General features: G+C 37.0%; 1 protein-coding gene across 9 annotated transcripts in view; it reads left to right on the top strand.

Annotated features, from left to right (window-relative positions):
* Positions 1-21570, top strand: part of RALYL (RALY RNA binding protein like) — a 718636-nt gene that overhangs the window by 594919 nt on the left and 102147 nt on the right. The window lies entirely within an intron of this gene.

Below are 21570 nucleotides of genomic sequence, written 5' to 3'. Positions count from 1 at the left end.
TGGTAGCCAGAGTCAGGGATACCACCCTGGCCAACCCTATGCCCAACGTCACAGAGGTGTGAGGAGAGACTGACCCCTCCATACCATGATCACCAGCCTTTCCCAGGAGGTTCAGAGGCCCCGCCGAAATATCTGCTTCTTTAGTCACGTGACTGCAATTGTGATTTTGGGAAGCGGCCTTGTGCTGCCGTCTCTCTAGGTGGGACAGCCTCCTCGCACGGCCCAGAAGGCCACAGCTACCTGTGTTACCACAACGACAGATATCAGCAGGGCCTTCGACTCGGGACCACCTGTTGGAGGACTCGATGAAGGAATAGGCTTTGTTTAGCTGGTCCAGGACTTAGCCAGAGTGACCTTCAGATGGCAGGTGATATAGATTGTGTCTCTGAGGTCATTAGCAAAGTGGAACATGTCCACTATGAACTGAAGAGTCTCTGGCCTGGGTCTGGGAACTTTGAAGGCAGAAGAGACATCAGAAAGACCGTCCACCATGCATATGGTGGAGGTGGGCACATTGATCTAGAACTGCCTTGGAGTTCACCCGTCACAGACCAGGATACGTGTAAAAAGACCAGATGGTATGCCATGGAAGCTTCCATGGTACACAAAGAACATACTACCTATGCTCAGATGCATAAAAACTCATTTTGATGTTGTCCCAGACCTATGGAAATATATTAAACTTTAAATTATTAAATAATATCATTTAAATATTTAATAAATAATTTTTATTAAATGATTAAAATGTTCCATATTTTACATTATAAATATTGTGTATGTAATATATGTTACATACATAAATTTATTATAAATATATAATATAAAATATATTTATTTTTTAAGCAAAATGAATTTAAATAATAGATTTAAAAATTAAATCTCCCATCTCACTCACCCAACAGTAAAAAAAATCAGGTAAGCAAACTTGTTTTTTAGTGTGGAGCTTAGGCTCGCAGTGCTGAACAAGTGAGTACTAAGCATCTGATATTCTACTCATCTTCAAAATGTTACATTTTAGAGCAATTAAGAAAACTCTTCTGGCAAATGTTTCCTTTTATGTGGCATCACATAGATTCTGAATTTGGAAATAAGCTGGGAGAAAACAGGCATCAAGTGTGCATTTAGGAAAGTGAACAAGAACTGCGTGATCATCTCAATTAAGATTCTAAGATATAAATCTTAGTGTAAAACCAGTTGCCTTGAAAAAGGATTTTACAGCTTTTTAATGAAAAATACAGATGAAGGGAAAGGAAGCTTTTGTTCTTCGACGTTTAAGATTCACAGTGTAAAAGGGCGTGTCAAGACAATGCATGAGTTCTCTTCAAGCACAAGTGACTGTTGACACTTTGCAGACACTGAGCCACTTTAAAAATATACTCAAGGCACTAAATGAAATTTTCCATGTGAATTATTTCTTCTTGCCTCTTCAGCATGAAGTTGACCTTTTAAAAGAAGACTTTTAATATGAATCAGTTGTATTTTGGAATTGAAATTTTTGTTCATACCAATATTTCAGCTGATGAATTTTTGCATGAGTGGTTTTATTATTGAGGAGAATTATGTTTTGCGTGGGTAAAAAAAAAAAATTTCAGGGGCACCTGGGTGGCTCAGTAGGTTAAGTGTCTGACTTCAGCTCAGGTCATGATCTCTCAGTTCGTGGGTTCGAGCCCCCTGTTGGGCTCTGTGCTGACAGATCAGAGCCTCGAGCTTGCTTCAGATTCTGTGTCTCCCTCTCTCTCTGCTCCTTGCCTGCTCACACTCTGTCTCTCTCTCTCTCTCTAAAATAAATAAATATGTAAAAAAATCTTTAAAAAATTCAGAATCTCTTCACTCTATTAGCATAATTTAAATAACTCAGAATAATTTTTAAAAATGATATTGATAAAGCTCAGAATTTTTACTTCTCAAGCTTCTCTGAGAGACATTCAAAACACATCAAAGGTAAAAATAATAAAATTCTCATATTTTTCTCTATTCAGTGAGTGAACAAATCATGATCCAGTCAGTCCTCAGTCTCCTGTGTGCCCTGAGATGGAGTGTTCCCATTCTACCAAATCCAAACAAGGGGAAGCGAACAGTGCCAAGACAGCAAAAATTGATCCTCACATAATTGCTAGCATCTATATTTTTTAATAGTTTTTCTTGGGGGATATTTTCCCCCTTTTATTTCCAGTCTTGGAACTGAATTTGGATCTTCAGTATACTCCTGCTGTTGTTATGAAGACATTATTAAATCTTGACACCCTTATTAGGTCCAATATTTACACTATTTTACTTTTTTCCGGGTTTTGTATGACACCTTACATTTACTAATAGATGCTATACATTGATGTACTGTTCGCGACCTATTTTAAGAGCTTAAATTCTGTAATTTGATTTCTTTGGTTTGAATTCCATTCTGTTACTTCCTAGCTAGGTACCTTGGGCAATCTGTTTAGCTCTTCTCCACTAACTCTTAGGACTGTCTTGAATGAAATAATATTGCAAAGTGCTTAGCAGTGTCTGACACCTAGTAAACAGCAAAATAAATAACCTATTACTATTTCACTATCCTGTGCCACAAAAAATTATATTAATAGTTTTTTTTTTCCTAAAGGAGTTAAGTTCCACTGAATGATAGAAATGTTAACTAATTGAATCCCCAAAGCCTGAATATTCAGTTCCTAGTAATGCAGTTGAATTCTGGGAATAGAAATTCACAAGAGACTGAAATCGGCACAGAAATGAAGGACTGCCATCCTCAGAAGATCTTTGAGGAAGATAGACAAGAAAAAGTAAAATAGCATGAAGACAGGGAGACAGTTCCAGAGGGTACTTAGATTTATAGAAAATGTCATTCACAATACTAAAAACTTTAATGAGAGGAACATGAAAAAAGGAAAGCAACACCAGTTTAGGTATGGTTTCAGTAAAGCATGAAAACACAAAACAAAATTATATGACTGCTGTAAAGTAATTGGTGTTCACCAATCATTTAGGAATTAAGAGTTAATCTTAAGAACTGAGAAGTTGGGGGCACTTGCGTGGCTCCGTTGGTTAAGCACCAACTTTGGCTCGGGTCATGATCTCCTGGTTTGTGAGTTCGAGCCTCATGTTGGGCTCTGTGCGGACAGCTCAGAGCCTGGAGCCTGCTTCAGATTCTGTGTCTGCCTCTCTCTCTGACCCTTCCCCACTTGTGCTCTGTCTCTCTCTCTCTCTCTCACACAAAAAATAAAATAAACCTTAAAAAAAATAATAAAAATAGAAACTGAGGAGTTGGAAGAAATGGCCAGATTATCAGGAAATTTTTCTAGCCAAAAAGCAGGACCTGAGTTAATCCTCAAGGTCAGGTTAAAAATTGCCTAGAATATTGAGAGAGGGAAGAGGATGAGTATCCTTTCATTCTGTGGAGTCAACAGAATCATTGGATGTTTGCTTGTCTGTTTTGTTTTTAACCAAAGAGTGATGTTTCCCAAAGTTCATAGTAGAGCCATCTAGAAAGCTGTTGTAGTAGTTCAGGCGTGACTTGAAAAGACTCATTCATGACTTGAGCAGAATGAAATCGCCTCGCACCTGTTAGGAGGACTCTTATCAAAAAGACAAAAGATTACCAGTGCTGGTGAAAACCTGGAGAAAAGGGAATCCTTGTGCACTGTTGGGGGAAAGTAAACTGGTGCAGCCACTACAGAGAACAGTGTGGAGGTTCCTCCAAAAATAAAAATAAGACTACCCTATGATTCAGCAGCTCCATTTCTATTTATCCAAAGGAAGTGAAAACACTAACTTGAAAAGATATCTGCATCCCCCATATTCATAGTAGCATTATTTACAATAGCCAAGACACAGAAACATCCAAGTGTCCATTAACAGATAAATGGATAGAGAAAATATTTATGAAATATTACATAATTCTGTATAATAGAATGTTATCCAGCCTTTAAAAAGAAGGGAATTCGGCCATTTGCAACAGTGTGGAATAACCTGAAGGACATTACAGATGCCAGACATAGAAAGACAAATACTGCATGATCTCACTTATAGGTGGCAACTAAAGTAACTGAACTCAGAAACAGGGAGTAGAATGATGGTTGCCAGGGGAATAGGAGAATTAGGGAAGCAGAGTTTTCAGGTATATAGAATGAATAGGAATTAGAACACGATGACTTTAGTTAATAACACTATATTGTATACTTGAAATTCACTATAAAAAAAAAGGTAGGTCTGAAGTGTTCTCATCACACAAAGAAATAACTACGTGATGTTATGGATATGTTCATCAGCTTCATTATGGTAATCATTTCACAGTGTGTATGTATATCAAGATGTCATGTTGTACACCTTAAATATATACAATTTTTGTTGAATAAGATGTGTACAACAAAAAAATAATGGAACAGAAATGCCTGATGAAAATAACATTTTTGAGAGTATTAGAGTCAGTGAGTGATGGAGTGATGTCTTAGGGGTTTCTCAGCTGAACTTTGTGGGATCATGGTGACAGTATGATAGGCTAAAGTCCAGGTGGAGCATCAAAACTAAGGGAAGGTTAACAAGAATCTGTCCCGAAGCTCAAAATACACCCATCTGACATCCTGAAACCACGAATGGCCGACTCAATGCCTATCTTTTGATAGTGTGGTTTCAATTTTCTGTGAGTCTCCAGGGAAAAAGGGATAAGGGGATAAAGCCAATTTTCCTCTTCTAAAAATCTTGGTTTTTTTTTATTTGTTTAGACTCAGACAGTACTACCGCAAAATTAATGATTCCTTTAGCAAGTGCTCTTGTTTCATTTTTTCCCTAGGCCCTCCAGGCTGCTTCTCTGGAGAGTACACAAAGTTTCCACGGCGCTATTTTTGTAATCTAAAGTCTTGTGCTCTCAGGCCTGATGCTACAACTGTAATTTTAATTTATCAACCTGCCACTCAGGGAAATGCTGTAAAAACATTTGAAAGCTTAAACCCATTATTTATTTCTGCACCTGTCAATGCCACTCTTCTGTACTTGTCAAAATCATTTAAACTGCACTGTGATGACAGGTACAGTATCACCAGTAAATTGGGTCATCGGTCATGTATGTATATATCCTGACAGTGGTGTCTTGAATGCATGGGCTCCAGGACACATTTTTAAGGAGCAAGAATTCATTACTCTCCAATGATAAAATAGAGTAGAGTCATCAAAAAGAGTCTTCCTCAGTCCTTACCATTTGAAAATGTCTTAGGAAGCAGAGAGACTCATGGTGACTGAAACGAGTTTTATTTCTTCAGTGAAATGTTCTCCTCAGGGAAAAGAAAGTAATTGCAGATTATAGCAGGCAGGAGTATAGTGTTACTTAGAGGGAAGAAAATACATAGGATCATTAAATAGATTTATTTAAGTTCTGCTTATAAAGAAAGCAGTGGTGCAGGACTTTATAGCTGATGATATTTCAAAAGAGTGTTATCAGCACTTCCACTAGTGTCTAATTCATCCATATAATAAAGTGTCACATTAAGCCAAATGTCACAGTTCATATCAGTTTTACTTTGAGAATTGGTATCATTATATATCTCAGGTAACCTCGCCCCACCCTAGAATTTGGATGAGATATTTGATCATAATAAATTAAGGTATTTAAAAGTCAATCTGTCATTTGGTGTGTGTGTGAGAGACAGACAGACAGACAGAAAAACAGGAGAAACACCTGTTCAATCATTAAATCCACTCAACCCAATAACGAATCTGATATCATAAAGGCTAGATGCCCATTTAAGATAAAAATGCTGTTAAAATTGTAACGTAAGTAATATTGGCTAAATAATCTTACTGTATCCTCTAAGCTCTTAGTCATAGCAATCCTCACCCTATAATTACATTAAAAAGGCAAGTCTAATGAGAAGTTCTTTAAAGTCTACAAAGGGGGGCGCCTGGGTGGCTCAGTCGGTTAAGCGGCCGACTTCGGCTCAGGTCACGATCTCACACTCCGTGAGTTCGAGCCCCGTGTCGGGCTCTGTGCTGACCGCTCAGAGCCTGGAGCCTGTTTCAGATTCTGTGTCTCCCTCTCTCTGACCCTCCCCCATTCATGCTCTGTCTCTCTCTGTCTCAAAAATAAATAAACGTTAAAAAAAATTTAAAAAAAAATAATAAATAAAGTCTACAAAGGATTTATGATCACTTCATTTCATACAATTTTAAAGTAGCCAAATGAATTTGTAAGCATCAAATACCCATACATAAGAAAATAAATAACTGAACCTGTCATACATAAAATCTTACTCATGAGAAGAAGTAATCTTAAATGATATCATGGAATCAAATTTAAAACAATCAGAGCTTTGACAAGTATATTAACTTACACAATTACTACCATTTCCTTATTACCACCAGCACTGTCTTTGAGGAACATGAGTTTTTAAAGTGTCAGGCTACATTGGAAAGGGTAAGCAGATAGTTTGACCAATGAAAGATAAATTTATTGGATATAGATATGAATAAAATATAAATTATGGCTTGGATTACTTAGGTTTCATATTTAGAAACACTACATGAAGATAGTGCTATTGATTCAATTGGAAATAAGATCTTAGTTTCATTTACTTTTTAAATCTGTCCTGAAAATACTCAGAAGAAATAAATATTCAAAATAAATGAAGTGTTGATTTCATTAAATTAAAGTCGACCCACATCCAAGGAAAGAAAGCTAATTAATTTTTCTTATTTTTAACTCCATAAAGGTACCTGAAATGGGCTTTCCAGTGGAATTATACTTGCTTACCTAAATAATTTCCTGGACCCCTTCCTCAAGGGTCCAAATTATTGATTAGCCTTTATTTCCTATTGTTCAATACATCTATACTGATTCTCATATAAAGAAAATAGATGTTGTAATTATTTTAATACTGGAAAACTAAGACACAGAGATGTGATGTAGTCTCCATAAAGACACAAAGCACATTGGTAGCCATTTTAAAATGGAGTCCAGGCTGGGGCTTTTGCTTAAAGAGCGGTCAATTTCATGCACACTGATGCTTCATTCTCTCTTCTGGGTTTCACGTTCATTTGAATCATCATGAACATCCACACAATAGCTTTAATTATTCAGGAAAATAATCATGTACATAAAGAGTTATTTATTCCTTCCAGAGGCAGTGTGAATCTCAGACTTGCATTCTGAAACTGCTGGCAAAAGTTTTAAAGCCTCGCTTCCCAATTAAATTCTGTTCATCCAGCCAAGAATGACTGATCTGTATTTCATCAATCTCAAAATGTGACCTTTTCAACACTTTTAATGACATTTTCAAAGTGCAGAATACTTCTGATTCAAAAGATTCCCTACTTAACTCTGCAGAACAAATCAGTTATCACAGTAAAATCGATAGCTGCCAAATATTAGCAAGAGCCAGGCATCGCTTACACTTTAGAAGCTAATCAGGGCAAAAAAAAAAAAATGTATTAAACAACTTTATTTTGGGATGCCAACTAAGGTAGATATTAAAATGAAAATCAACCCCCAATGTTTCATGTCTTTAGAAACATTATTTCTCTGCTGAAATTTTCATTAGATCACATTCAGAACTTAACCATTAGAACCTGCAGGCCACATTCAACTTCAAAATAACATAACAGTGCCTCTGGTTTAATTCAACAGTAGACAACCCTGGACTATCGCTTCCTCTTAGCTTCAATGAAAAGCATAAAAAAGATGAAACACTTGATGAGATATTTCTCCCAGATCTCGGTTAAATTATCTTATCGTGCTAGTGGTATTTCAGTGAAGTGTATATTACAGCCCTATCGGATACTAAAAATCTTGAAAGCCTTTTAAAAAGTGAGGCTCCCTAAAGAAGTGATTTTAAAAATGTGTTCCTTAATCATGGGCCTTTGATGACCAAAATGAATCTCAGTAGACCCCTGGCATGCTGAGCACTCCAGATTCCCATGTCAGACCACCGAGTCAGAGATTAGGGGGCTTCCCAATAAATCCAAACATTCATTCCTATTTGCTTCAGTTACCAATTGTTAGTTTGAAGTTCACAAGAAATAATTTGATAGCATTGCTGCCCTTTGTTCAATGAATAGCTGTCTAATTTCATTAAGTGCAAATTCATTATGTGAAGACCACTGTGAGTGTATGTGTGAAATATTATGTAATAACAATGTCAGACTCTGTTTTAAAACCAGACTACTAGACAGAAATAGTTTCCTATTAGTATGATTGAATATTGAGCTTTCCTCCATACTACAAAGATCGCAACACCAACTTATCATTGCTGGAAAATTTAGTAAGGTGAAACTTTACTTTTGACAATGACAGACGAAGGGTGGCCCCAAATTATTTAGACTTAAATGTCGAGTAGATTGAAAAACTTCTGCAATTTGCATTGTTTTTGAGAACATTGCTAACTGCTTAACATTTAAACCTTCAAACTACAAACCAAGAGTTAAAAACAAGAAGTGGATATTATGATGCCATTTCATTCTAATCAAATCCAGGATCTTTATCTTTATTTCTGAATATCAATTTAATTACATTTGGATGTGATTTAATTTATTCTGTACAAAATTCTTCTCAAATCATATTTCCAGGATCAAAGCAAGATAGTGGATTCAGTAAAACAGTGCCAATCCATGAACTGATTTTAACCAGTGTGACTAGTAAAATACAAAAAGGAAGAGAAAGCATTTAGAACATTTTATAGCATTTTTATCCTGCTTTGACATCTAAGTGTATGATTTTGTGTTTTATAAAATTATCAGTCTGTGATGGATGGGAAATTTTTAAAATAAAAAGCTGGTCCTTCACTACAGTAATTGAGAAGTTTTGGACAAGACTGTCTTTGCCTTTAAGGACCTTGTCATCTCATGAAGTGTATAAACACAAAGAAGCTTGTATCTATAATACAAGGCATTTCTTGGCAACTCTAATCTGCTATAGGAGAAAAAAATAAAAAATAAGCATGTCTTTGTGGTGTGAGGGATTACTTGATAATTCTTGAAAGACAGGTTATAAACAAAAAGTCGTGATGGGACACAGGCAGGCTTAGTTTCTATCCTGGAGATAACTAGGAGTGCCATTTGGCTGCACCAAGGGTATCTTAGAAGAGACACTGAATGACATAACTGGCAAATTAACCAATAACCACATCACGGGAGACTGAGAAACCCTGTGCTCAACCTTTCTTCAGCTCCCCTCACCCCTTTTCCCCCTCTCCTGCCTCCTTTCCCCTCCTTCCTTCTCGCTATTCTTTTCTTTCCTCCTCGCTCTCCTCCTCTTCCTTTCCCTCTTTTTTCCTCTCTCTCCTCCCATTATCCTTCTCTCACCTCCTCACCCTTCTCTTCCTCCCCTCTTCTCCTCCCATCTGCTTCTCTTTCATTTTCTTCATTTAAAAAATGTATGCATTCAAAGAGGAGTTTATGTTCTCCTGTCTGGTCTTCAGTGACTCCCTTTGCTTTGCAAGATATTCTACCATGAGGAAGAAAATTAATATATGTGAAATGTTTGCTGAGTGCCAGAAATCACATTAATTCCTAACACTCCAACCCATGCTCTAGCTTCACAGTTGGGAGCAGGGGGTGGGGTGGGGAATCCTGCCACCATCTTAATGGCCTATGGAAAAATTAGGGCAACCTTAAAGTGCCATTATTTTTCAACATTAGACCTGGATGAGATTTCTCTTTAATTAAGACTTAGCAGTTTATCCTCTCTGAGAAAACTGGCCATCTCAGAAGATCTGGTAACACTGACATTTTATAATCCCAGTTAAACCCTAGGATCCTGCCCCATCACACCGCAATGAGACCCTCCAGTCAGCAAGTCCTGCATATGTATGCACACACATACACACACACACACACACACACACACACACACACATCCAACATCCAGCCAGGTTTTTGGTGCCATGCTCTGAATTATGATCTGAAGATCACCGGATATTTGAGAAAATACTCTACCGTGACAGGAAGAAAACCCCAGAGAAAATCAGAATTCCACAAAAGTAAAGGAAATATAAGGAGTATAAAATACAGGGAGTATAAGGAGTATAAACTAAACTAAAGTAAACAAACCAAAAAAATCTCAAAACAAAACAAAAAAAATTCCTAGAAATTAAAAACATAGCAGAAATGAAAAGTTCAATGAAAGTTTGGAATATAAACTTAAAAGATCACAAAGGCAAAGCGCTGGAAAATAGTAAAGATTTAAAAATGATTAGAGGCTTACTCTCAGAGAGCAATATCTAGTAGTAATTGTTTCACAATGAGAAAATAGGACATTTCAAATAATTAATGCAAGAAAATGTCCTAAAACTGAAACACAGGAGTTTTCAAAGGAAATATTTTCAACACAGAGAATGACAGATGATCCAGACTAAGGCAGTTTAATTACTATAGATGAGAAGACCTTAAACCTTCAAGTAGAGGAATAAAAGTCACATACAAAGACCCACAATCAAAATGACATCAAATTTCTCAACATTAGGAAATGACAGACAACAAAGTAATGCCCTCAAATTCTGCAAGTGATATCCAACCCGAAGATCCAGACTGTCACTCCTACCAAACACTTTGTCAATCAAGCATAAAGAAAGATAAGGAAAAGATCCACTTGACTCTTGTATTTTTGTGGTAGTTCGGTTCTATAAAGTCACTCCAACCACTGCATCAGCAAATACTGAACCATTACTCCTAAGGGAAATAGAGGATTAGGTTCCCGTGAGCCTCTGGTCACAACATTTTCGTTAACCAATTAATACATAACCTTGCTTTGTGTGTGTTTCTGTTTAAAGATAGCTTATGTCCTACATATCATTGATTCATTAACATTGAACTCATGGCCAACCGCACTGTAATTCTTGCCTAAAGCAAGCTTGTTTGGCACACATATTTTCTCCCTAGGGCACATCACAGCCTTTTGTGGTTAGGAACACTAAGCAGCACTTTGGCATACTATTTAGGAGCCATTGCAGACAGGAAAATCACCAATGAAAAGCACAAAAGTGCAAAAAGTGTGCCATAAGTAGACCACAAAAGTATACTTATCTGCAGTGTCAGATCTGAACAAAGAAACTTTGTGTGCTGCCTCGGAACTCAAACTTTTTGCCACTCTGGGTATGTCTGTTAATGACCACAAAAGCACACAAGTATTGATCTGAGGGCTATAAGTAATCGTTGCAGATTCACAAATACAAAATCCGTGAATAATGAGAATCAACTGTATTTTCAGAAATCAAAGGATTAGCAGATCCTTTCTAAGAAATTTACTCATGCTCATTCCACCAGAATCATTGATGAACCAAAAAACAAAAACAAAAAACAAACAAACAAAAACCAAAAGAACATCTAACACAAAAAAGAAAAAGGTCCCAGTGGCTGGTGAAGAAAAGTACCAAGATTGTAGCTTTGTAGCAGACCCAGAGGGGACCCGTCCAGGTTATGGCAGGACAATGGAGAACTCCAGGAAGGATAAAAAATGAGGCCATCACAAAGGCCAAGTAAACAATTTGTACAAGAAGGAAATGTAGTCACATTTGCTCAACTGTAAATAATATTTACGTAGTCATAATAATGTAAACACTGAATATTGACTTAGAAAAGAACTAATGAGAAAAAAAGCTGGGCAGCTTATGAAAAAATTCCTCACTACAAGTAAGCCCAGCAATATTGTGAGGACTCAAAGGGACCTCATGCCTCTGAGGCATTATTTTCTGTGACAATAAGAGTAAGATTTAATTCTGTTCAAAATGAATATGTGGTTGAAATACACACACTTCCGGGTATAAGAGAAATAAGTCCTGGCAACATAAGTGATTATAGTTAATTTTACTGTGTTGTATATTTGGAAGTTGCTAAGAGAGAAGATCTTAAAAGTTCTCAACACAAAGAAAAACAATTTTGTAATTATGTGTGGTGATGGATGTGAACTAAACTTATTTTGGTCATCATTTTGCAATATATCAAATCATTATGCTGTACACCTAAAACTAATACAATGTTATACACCAATTTTATCTCAGTTTAAAAGTAAAAACAAAAGATTTAAGAACTGAAGAATATTAAAGAAAATGCCTGTTAATTTAGCTCAGTAAGGCTCAGAATGAAAGTGCCTCTAAAGAATATTCATAGATGGTAAGAAGAGACTAATCTAGAAAATATCAGTTGATCTTTAACTGAACTCCAGATTCGATACAATGCCTCATAGGAAGAAGTAAATGGCACATTTGATACCCCACTTGGGGTGGGGGGGAGCCAATAAATGATATTAGGGAAAAAGATGATAAACATTTCCTGAGTAAAATAGAGGAAAGTGGCAAAATGAGAACAAGGAAAAAGAAATGGATGTAAGTTCATAGAGTTTAATCTGGAAATAATAGATGTTGTCACAGAAAATAATATTACAGAGCACAAAAGAGTAAGCAATGAAAGATAAAATATAATTATTGATTTTATAAATGAGGTTTTTACAATTTGAAATGTAAGCAAAGCTATTGGTATCCATGCCAAAAAAAAAAAAAAAAGCTAACTTTAAGAGAAAAACTAAAGTTGGACTCGGTTTTCTCTGTGATGTTATACTAGGAAGTCAATAACAGATATTTTTGAGGGAAAAGATTGTAACAAGAATTCTGTCTTCAGCTATGTCATCTTTTATTTGTGAAGGTAACAGAAAGACATCAAGAGATAATATGTCTTACCATGTACCAAACCCAGACAGAATTTTATAAAGATAGCTACTAACTTTGCTTTGATTCTGGACACCAGCATCAGAAGGATCAACGTAATTTATAAATATATGTTTAACCGCCATTTAGTCATGTTCTTTAACTGAAAACTTCATGAAGGGACAAAATGATTTGCCAAGAAAGACTAGGAAAAAAATGACAGTGGTGGGGAAGAACTGACAATGTTTCTAAAGTTTATCTAGAGCTGAGAATAGTATATAAAAAAAAAAAAAACTTGAAGAATAGTAATTATGAAGGAGATGCTCCCTTCTACAAATGTGTAATTTAGGGATAAAAACTGGCAATTCAGTGAAAGTAGAATACAGACTGCAACAATAAGCTATGTTTATACATGATGGTACCCATGAGGGTAGTTATTGACAGAGTATAAACTAAGTCAATAAGGAATGGAAGAATCATTCAGTATTCCTTCTTGTTTGGGGCACATATGTATGTAGTTTTCTTTTGGACTGTTTTACTTAGAGTATATTGTAAGGAACGCCTCTGAACTTTATCAAATACCTCTTTAGCATCTACTGATGAAAATCATATTTTCCTCCTTTCATTTGTTTTTGTGCCAGATTATGCTGATAGATTTTCAGACTTGAGTCCGATATTAGTTTCCTCTCCCTAGTTTACCTTGGCTTATCGTGTTGCTGTTTCTCCAGTAAGATTAAGACTGAATTCTCTTCTTTTTCATGTTTAGTCTGTAATAATGAACACGTTTAAGGTATATATTTTTCTGAGTCTAGTTTTTAGTGTGTCCCATAGGTTTTGGAAGAAACGTTCTTTTTATTTATTTCTAGATAATATGAAAGTTCAATTTTGATTTCTTTAATTCTGCATAAGTTTGACTGAGAAAAGTCAAAGAGACTGGAACTGGTGCTAAGCAGAAAATCTTGTTTCTGTCACCATGTTTCCAAAGACTTGTAGGTGAATAGTTAAATGTTACATTTTAACAAAGTAATTTGATTTAATAAAATCGTGAAATTTCAACTTGGAAGATATCCCAGAACTATGTAATGCATCGATTCTCTTCTCGATTCTCTTCTCTACAAAATCCCTAACAAATGATTTTCAGGCTCTTCTTGAAGCACATGTATCTGTTACACTGTTATACTAGATGATACAGTGTTTTGTCATGGTATTTTTCTTTTTTTGATTCTATTTTCTTGCCAAAACTACTAGACACTCAAGATATTCGGAACTCATTATTCTATTTCTTTGTTATATTTAGCAGTAACATTGTTCCTTATAATTACTACCCTTTAAGACTTATTTTGCCTTCTGGACCCACAATGAATAAATTCAACGCCTCTGTCACTAGACAGCCTTTCAAATAATTAAATAGTTAGCTGCCTTCTTTCCCAAAGGTTTTCTTCTCTAGACCAAACATCCTTATTTAATTCAACCGTTTTCATACAGAGTCATTTTTTGAGACTTATTGCCATCCTAATTTCTTTCATTTGTATGCATTCCAGTTGGTTAATATCCTTATGAAACTTTATTGAAATATGCTAAACTATTCCCAGAGATGTCTAAAAAGTAAGAGTCCAGTGGAATTATTATCTAGTTTTTTAAATACACTACTCTTTAGTTAATGCCCACTAGTCTTCTTGTACAGATTATATTACAATCTGAGGGAGAGTATCCAAAGAAGGAAGAAATTTGAAGAGCCTCTCTCTCTGAGGCTGAGATTCACCCCCCATAAGAGATGGTGTGACTGCAGCCTACTGTATGACAGAGAAATCAGTTGGGGTGTTGGTGGCCTGGGATAATGGGTAGGCACCCTCCTGCTGGGGTGCCAGTGAGCATCACTGGCTCTCCCACATGCTGCCGACAGCAGTGCCAGATGAGCAAGGAGAAAAGCCTATGGAAACCTGGAAAAGAAGCTGCTTCCTCTTCTTTGCCTTGTGGTTTTACTCCAGTGCCCTCTGACAAACCCTAACATAGTGCCAACGGACAAATGGGCGATGTTTATAGAATCTAGCTCCATTATCACAAAGCAAGAGCAAAAAAAAAAAAAAAAAGGTGGATCTAGAATAGATATCAATTTATTGGCAGAAAAGTCTCAGGATGCCTGGGTGGTTCAGTTGGTTAAGCGACCAACTCTCGATTTTAGCTCATGTCGTGGTCTCACCATTCGTGGGTTCAAGCCCCATTGGGCTCTGTGCTGAGATTGCTGAGCCTGATTGGGATTCTCTCTCTCTCTCCCTCTCTGTCTGCCCCTCCCCAGCTTGTTCTCTCTCTCAAAAAGTAATTAAACATAAAAAAAAATTGTTGGTAGAAAAGTCTAATCCAACACAGCAATTGTTTTATTTTTTTAATGTTTATTTATTTTTGAGAGAGTGAGAGAGAGAAAGCATGCACACGAGTGGGGGAGAGGCAGAGAGAGGGAGACAGAGTATCTGAAGCAGGCCGGGCACTGTCAGCACAGGGCCCAACGTGGGGCTCGAACTCACAAACTGTGAGATCATGACCTGAGCCGAAGTCGGATGCTCAACTGACGGAGCCACCCAGGTGCCCCAACACAGCAATTGTAATGATCTAAACATACTAATATTAATATTCAGGTGTTTGAAAATTTTAATACAGACATTTTTTCCTACCAAAAGTAATAATAATACATATTATAGCAGAAATTGTCACAGACACATAACATTCAATTCAAAATATTTTAAATGGATGAGTGCAAACACTCTGCCTTTTCAGAGCTCACAATCTACTGCAATAAACTCATAGATGGTCACTTCTTATATGATATGGTCAGATAGAAGTATGCATAAGGAGCTGTAAGAATGAAATCTGAACATTTGTGGCTGAATTCAGTTAAAACAAAGAGATAGATACTACTCTACAGGATTTTGACATGAATCCACCAGGAATATTTTACTCTGGAAACTTCCATGTCAAGAAATTAAGACAAATTAGATTAAGTTCAAAGAAGGAAGACAAGAATGATGAATGGAATAAAGAGATTGGTTTGTGAAGGGAAAGGCTAACAGAAATAAATCTATATAGATTAGCTAAGTGACAGGAAAGCAGAGAGCTGACAAGCAAGAATTAAGTGTCAATTCAAAAAGACTATAATCAAGGAATAGCACAATACATGGAATTCAGTGTAACCCCACAGACTTTATACTTGGGGAAGATGTGGGGCTTGAGTTTGGCCTTTAAGAATGGATAATATTCAACTGAAAGAAGATATAACATGTTGACAGATGGAGAGTTTGAGCAAAAGCCTGTAATTGGAAACTGTTGAGCAACCAGTTGGGATAATACAGAAGACTGTGTAGAGACACAAGAATGTCTCCCTATGGCCACAAGGAATGTTTCTCTGCCACAAGAGTACGTGTTGAGAAATGCTGAATGGTCGAAAGAGTAGTTGAATGAATTATTGGAGAATATTGAAGAAGGATCCGTGTTTCAGAGAACACTGAATACTAAAGAGTCTGAACATTACCTTGTAGGCCACGGGGAATAATTGAAGAGCTTTTGTTGTTGCTTTATTTTTGATATTTTGTAAAAAGGTTGCTTTCAAGTCACTAGCAGTGTATATCATGGGCAGAGATGTAGATATCCTTGGGACCAGAAATACCAGTTTGGAGATAATTTCAGTGGTCCAGGCAAGACTATTTATCTGTAGGCCAGACCTTGTCAATAGCTAGATTCTTCATTCTCTTGCCTTCACGGTTATAGCTCTCTTACCAGGTATGTCATGCTGTTTGCAAAAAAGTAAATTTTCATTTCATTATAGCTTTATCAAGTAATTATTAATTAAAAAGAATAATTTTCTTTTCATTTATTCTAGACCAGAATACAAAAGCAAAAACTAAACACAATTTTGGAATTTCATGTGTAAGCAGAACCAGGCATAGAGAAAAAGCAGCAAGCACACCCCATTCAGGAAGATACTTCCAAAATCCCAATCCCTGTGTTAACTCAGCCAAAACACAGAAAAATAATTCTTTTTCCCCTCCTTTTTCTCTCTTGTTCCCAGAATGCACTCTCTTCACCTGCTTTAATCAAAGTAATTATCCATTAAGTGTGTGAAACAGGAGCTTGACTCCATTGTCTAAAAGACCAGAACTCATACCTGAGCTGGCTGGATTGTTTTAATCTTTTCAATTTCTTATTTACTGCATCTTGCTAAGCTCCTAGGTCTGATCCCCAATTAAGGAACTCAATGAATGTGTCACAATTCTTTAGGTTCCCACTCACCTCCTCCCTCAATTCCAGAGTCCTTGGTAGTAAATCAAGTATTTTGTCATTGAAACTTAGACTAAGTAGCTTCTTTCACTGTTTTTGAATTTTTAATGTATGTGTGTGTGTCTATCCATTACACACACACACACACACACACACACACACACTCCAAAGTAAAATTAAATTTTTGTGTATTCCCTAAAAGAAAATAGACAGATTTTTGGCCACATACATATTATCTTGACAAAGTTTATAAATCTGTTCAACTGTATATTCTCTGGCATTTGGAAACCTACACCAGATTTGATGACAAGTTAGAAATAGGATCCTATAGGTACCTCTGAGGATACTTATACCAACAATCTTAACCATGGAGAAGTATGCTCCGGAAATTCAGTCAGTTAGCCTACATCATGACCTCTGCATTGATGACTTCCACAGGTACTCTGAAGAAAAGTTGTGCTGATGACATAGAGTAATAAAAAACACACTGTTTTACAAACTTATTCCATGTTTTCCTACCACCAATTCTTGACCTTCTGGAATGGCCTCCTTTTGAACATTCACTTGTCAAATTCCTAACCTTTACAAAGACCAATTCAAATGCCATCTTTTTCTAAAGCCTTGCTTGATATCTGTGTCCCACCAACCACATCCTATTTCTTCTGTCTATAAGCTTCATAGAAGCTTTAATCTCTATTTTGGCATTTTTTTCAAATTCTGCTTAAATTATATTCATATGTATATTTGTCTAATCCCTTACACTTAGATTGACATTCCTTGAAGTTAGAAGCCATGTTCTGCAGATATTCTTATTCACAACTCCCAATATCGTGCCTGACTTAAAATACTCAGCAATTGATTATTCCATTTAATTTGGGAAGCCAGATATAGCAATTGAGAAGGTTCCAGTAGTAGTTACTATTGGCAGGATGTCTGTAATGAAACCATTAAAAAGCTCCCTCCTTGTGCTAGGAAGTTTATTCATTTTCTTCAGATTATATTTTAATGAAGTTCTGCAATGGAAAATAAAAAGAAATACTTTTGTGTATTAGTCTAGTCAGAGGAAGCTGGTTTTATGAATTTAAAGGGATTAGATAAAATTGATCTCATATATTGCAAATCCTAATGAGTTGTGATTTCTTCTTCTATAAATGAAAAAGTTTAAATTAAATTTCAGGGAAGCTATTTGGTGTCATTTAATCTTCAGTAATAAAATAAAGATTGTGAGTGTGCAACTCTAAACAATTACTAATTCCAGTTTCTCATTAAGTTTTGAGGGAATCTGAGCAGGTAGAACAAAGGTACACATTGAAAAGTAGGATAAAAGTCATAGAAGTGTACCAGATTTAAAAATTTTAAAATATGCACTATTTATTTGTGTGAAATATTCAAAACTGTTGTTTCACCTTTTTTTTTTTTTTTAATTTTTTTTTTCAACGTTTTATTTATTTTTGGGACAGAGAGAGACAGAGCATGAACGGGGGAGGGGCAGAGAGAGAGGGAGACACAGGATCGGAAACAGGCTCCAGACTCTGAGCCATCAGCCCAGAGCCTGACGCGGGGCTCGAACTCACGGACCGCGAGATCGTGACCTGGCTGAAGTCGGACGCTTAACCGACTGCGCCACCCAGGCGCCCCTGTTTCACCTTTTTAAAAGTCAAGTACCTACCCCTTGCCAGTGACCACGCCTTTAAACAACAGAAGCCTTGACACTTCCTTGACTTAGTTCCTTCTTAGAAACTGCCTAAAACATGTAATTTATGACCATTTTGTTTTTAGTGGACTAAGAACCAGATTATCATACAAAGCTACTACAATGCAAGTTGCAAAATTTCTACCTTTAAAAACAAAAACAAACAAACAAACAAACAAACAACAGAAAAAAAAGGGAAAAGGAAGGGAAAAGAAAATTATCTCATGAACATAACCATTTATGAGGAAAGGAAAGACTATCTTTTTTTAACTTGAAAGACAAGTCTTTCCCGGCAATAAAATCCTAGAATACATAAAACACCTTAAAAACCTAAACATGACTTCTGGAAATGCCATTTTTTGACAACTAATTTCAAATAGAGTTTCACACAGAAAGAAAAGGAAGGGATTTTTAAGAGAGACAAAGCTGGGGAAGGGAAAAGAAAATATAAGGAGCTAGTGGCAGGAAAACTGGGGAAGCATAATTGTCACAAATCAGACTTGCCCTGTGGTTATCTCTTTTCACCTCTTTGCATCTCTTTTTCTTCCTTGGAAAGCCAGCTTCATTTTGCAGCCTATGACCTGAACCGACTACAGCCATGACATTTCTGCTAAAAGCCCAAACCATTAAGACAAAAACAGGCTTGTCATGATTACCAAGACAGGTCTGTTTGTGCATTTCATTTCATTTTGAACTTTGACAGGTAAAATTGAGTTCCTGATGGCAGACGGTGGGACTTGGAGATCAAACAGTCAGGATGCTCAGCTACCACTTGTTCTTGCAAATATGTCTTAGCAGTCAGGAAAGAACAAAAAATAAGCAGATTGGACAAGATAATTTAAGCAGCAGCTAAGAAAAATAAAAATGATTTCTTTTTTCTCATGCATTTTTAAACTTCCAGAAGGCTGTTAAATTATTGAAGTATTTCCTAATGGTATGAGACACATGAGTGGAATCATCATTGTCATCCCCATTAATAGCATATTTATTAATTGGTCCATATGTCATAGTTGGCACTTGGGGAGTTTAAAAAGAGAGAGGAGACATATATAAAAATTAAGATGAATTTGTATATCTTTAAGTGTTCTCATCATCATGTTCATAAATCTTTAAAATGCTCTCTTGAACATCTGAAGATAAATAGTTATATATGCTAAAGCATTACCATTATTAAGTTTATTAAGTTAACAAATATCTAATGCAACATGACACAATAAGAAAAATCACCAACTTCCGATTCAGATAAACCTGGGTTTAAATATCAGCTCTATGAAAAATGATTAAAAATTGTCACTAGAAACTGTGCTACTCCATTTTGCAGTTGCAGTTTGCAAAGATTAAATAGATTGTTCAGTGTTGCTATGAGCGAATTCATTCCCCCAAAATTCACCTGTTGAAACCCTAATCCACAGTTCCTCAAAATGTGACCATATTGGGAGGTAGTCTTTAAAGAAGTGATAAAGTTAAAATGAGGTTATATTGGTGGACCTTAATCTGATATGACAGGTATTCTTATAAGAAGAAGAAATTAGGACTCAGACAACACAGACAGAGGGACGACCACATGCGGAGACAAGAAGGTAGCCATCTGCCAAGTAAAGAAAGTGGCCTCATGAGGAGCTTCGGTGGCTCAGATTAAGCTTCCGATTCTTGATCTCAGCTCAGGTCATGATGTCAAGATTCATGAATTGGGCCCTGCACTGGCAGTGTGGGGAGCATTCTTAGCATTCTCTCCTCCCTTTCTTTCTGCCCCTCCTACCCCCATCTCTCTCCTTTTCTCTCTGTCCCTCCCCAGTTCACACTCACTCTCTCTCTCTCTCTCTCTCTCTCAAAATACATAAACTTTTTTAAAAAAGTGGTCTTGGGGTGCCTGGGTGTCTCAGTCAGTTAAGTGTCCAACTTCAGCTCAGGTCATGATCTCCTGGTCCGTGAGTTTGAGCCCCATGTCGGGCTCTGTGCTGACAGCTCAGAGCCTAGAGCCTGCTTCGGAGTCTGTCTCTCCCTGCTCTCCCCCACCCCCCACTCGTGCTCTGTCTCTCTGTCTCTCTCTTTCAAAAATAAACAAACGTAAAAAAAATTTTTTTTAAAGGGGCCTCAGAAGAAATCAAACCTGGTAACACCTTGACCTTGAATTCCTAGCCCCCAGAATTGTGAGAAAATAAATTTTTGTTCTTTAAGCCTCCTAGTGTGTGGTGTTTTGTTATGGCCACCCTAGCAAACTAGCACAAATGTCATACAAAGTCAGTGGCAAGCCGGGGCCCAGACTCAGAGCTTTCATAGTTTTAAACTCCGTCTCCTGTCAACATCTGACCAAACTATTTTGCTTTTACTCCTCTTCCCTGACCTCTACAATTCTACGATTCCCAAGACCGACCTCCATTTCCTCTCTCTATGCTCACTCCTGAAGATCTCACCTTTTTAATGGCCTTATTGCCATCAGCATGCTCATAACTCCTGGACTCACTTTCCCAGCAAGCCCTCTCTTTGGGGTTCACCTCAGTAAGACTCATCAATCACCCATGAAAGTGTTTCTTGATTGAATCAGAAGCATCCAAATGCTATCTTGTCCAAAACTGAACTCAAGATTTTCCTCTAGAACCTCTTCCTCCCAATCTTTCCCAGGTTGAGAAGGATAACAGAGTCTGCCCAGTTTCTGACACTGACTCAGTGAGAAATCCACTTGAGTCTGCCTCCAAAACGTGTCCTGAACCTGTTGACCCCTCTCCCTGTTTTCTGCTGCGGTGTTGCTGAGGACACTGTCTGTTCTTGTCTGAGTAATAACAGTAGCCCTGGACTGACCCTCTGGCTTCATTGAGTCCATCAGGGTTTATCCTGACCTGTACCTTTTGTGCCTTCTGTTCGCTCTGTCCCTTTTCTCTCCTGGCTCTTCATAGGACCTTTCTCATCCTTCAAGCCTCCAGTTGTATATCACCCCCTCAGAGAGGCCAGGCTTGATTCATCTCTTTAAATAGTTCTCCCCTTCTGTCTTTCTCT

The sequence above is a fragment of the Herpailurus yagouaroundi genome, unplaced genomic scaffold, assembly GCF_014898765.1.
Source record: "Herpailurus yagouaroundi ecotype Mexico unplaced genomic scaffold, PumYag 165, whole genome shotgun sequence".
NCBI classification, from domain to species: domain Eukaryota; kingdom Metazoa; phylum Chordata; class Mammalia; order Carnivora; family Felidae; genus Herpailurus; species Herpailurus yagouaroundi.
The sequence above is the reverse complement of the archived record's forward strand: the minus strand, read 5'-3'. Positions and strand labels throughout refer to the sequence as shown.